Genomic DNA, 2,149 nt, shown 5'->3' with positions numbered 1-2,149 from the left:
TAGTGCCATATTCCTGAATAAAACTGATTCTTCTTCCCCCAGAATCCATCAAATACTAATAAACTTGCAGTTAATGGTTGACACCACATGACTGCTCCCCAGTTCCTCAGTCCATTCTGGGATTTTGGCTGCAGTAATAGAGTATACAGATGCTGTGCATAGTCTCAGCTACTATGATTGTATATGGGCAGCAGCACTGTGATGTCAGCAAGTACTCTTTTTCTGCAGATGACTGCTCCATCTGGATCTTTTAACCATTCCAAACCTTCAGCCCAAATAAAACTCTCGGGAAAGAAGTTGTGACATAGATATTCCATTTAGAACTAGCACTCAATAGTCTCTTATTCTCTATATGCTGAACAATTATAGGTCTCTGAATTAACCACTATATATTGTAAAAAGATATTTTTCAGATGAGGATTAAAGATGGACTAGTGTATGGATATATTGTAAAGAACTTAGGGGGAAGTTTATTGCAGTATTCACTTAGAACATAGCAGTAGGCGATATCTGCAAACACGAATAAAATTATCAAAAATAAATGAAAAATAATTAAGTTTAAAAAAGAATTGTGGATGTGTAGGAAGCATGACTAATGAGTAACATGAAAATATGTGTCATATTCTTTTTATGGTGAAGCATTACTTCATCTAGATTTTGATGGTAGCAGAATAACACAAACACACATACACACACAAACACAGAGAGATACAAACAGGAGGGACGGGGAGAGAGAGAGAAATGAAGAGAGAGACAGAAGACAGAGAGAGAGAGAGAGAGAGAGAGAGAGAGAGAGAAATGAAGAGAGAGAGAATATAAAAATCTTGAATTAGGGTCTAAGCCTGACTGAGTGGAGGCATATCAATGTCAAGTTCTTGATCCTCACAATTTTCTGTTATTATATATGATATAACCAGTGTGTTAAGTTAGGTACAAAAGTGATACTTCTTTTTACTGTTTTTTGCAACTTAGTCTAAATCAAATCATTTTTAAAATGAAAAATGCTTCACTAAGTCAAAATAAAAAAGTTCTAACATCAAATCCTTGTTTTTCTAACATCATGAGTTTAGAAACATTTATTATTCAGCTTTTTATGGAGATATTGGAACTATCTTCTGCAAAAATGGTATAATGGTGTAATTTCTGCCTTCCTGTATAGTTAATATGGCATATCTTCTAATGCATGAACACCATAATGGTGTAATTTTTGTAATGCTGTATGGTTAATATGGGATATCATCTAATGCATGGACATGGCCAAGAAAAACCCAGTACTACTTCTCCTCACTGAGGGCCTTTTGTTTATGGGTCTCTTGCTTTAAAGTCTCTAAATAGGAGCTTATTCAAGAGAAGAAACCAACATGAATGACTGTCTCAACCTATCATTAGAAGAAGTGCATCTCTGTTTCTGTGCTTCTCTGCTTCTGGAGAATTCTCCATTCTCTCCTATTATTTAGCTGACACATGGGCATTTCTAGCTGGGAACCTTGAGATCATTACTTCACCTCCAGGGAATTAATTTTTGTATATTTTTTATTTATACCTAATTACTATCTTCTAGACCTTAGATATTATCAGCTGATTTTTTATTTATAGGTTTATTAATTTTCAACCTATAGCTTTATATTTAAATATCAGCTAATAACAATTAGGTTATTAAAAAAACAAATGGTAACTGTTAGTTTATTTTATAATGCTATTACTGGTGGCCTACTACCATATATAATTTTGGTCTATCCAAATATTTCAAAATAAAAATATTTATACTAAAAACCTTCTTCTCAAGCTAAACTACTTTATAGTATTGTATCTTTAAAAACTTTTTTAACTGATTTTTTTGATTTCCCATCATATATCTCCCTTCTGCTCACCTCCTTATCCCTCTGTCCTTGAAACTCTCTTCCCAAAATAAAATAAAATTTAAAAGAAAATGAAAAGCAAAAACAAATCAACTGCCATACAGAAGGAGAAGGAGGAGGAGGAGGAGGAGGAGGAGGAGGAGGAGGAGGAGGAGGAGGAGGAGAAGGAGTAGAGGAAAAGGAAGAGGAATAAGAAAAAGACGAGGAAGTGGAAGATATCGTGGCATAAAAATTTGGTATCTTGCCTTTGCTGAAGAGGTTGTGGAGAAAGGGGTACACTCATCTGTAGT

This window comes from Microtus oregoni, unplaced genomic scaffold, assembly GCF_018167655.1.
Source record: "Microtus oregoni isolate MIOR12 unplaced genomic scaffold, Mior012 000021F_ref0000039, whole genome shotgun sequence".
Classification (NCBI taxonomy): domain Eukaryota; kingdom Metazoa; phylum Chordata; class Mammalia; order Rodentia; family Cricetidae; genus Microtus; species Microtus oregoni.
This window is presented reverse-complemented; position numbering follows the sequence as displayed.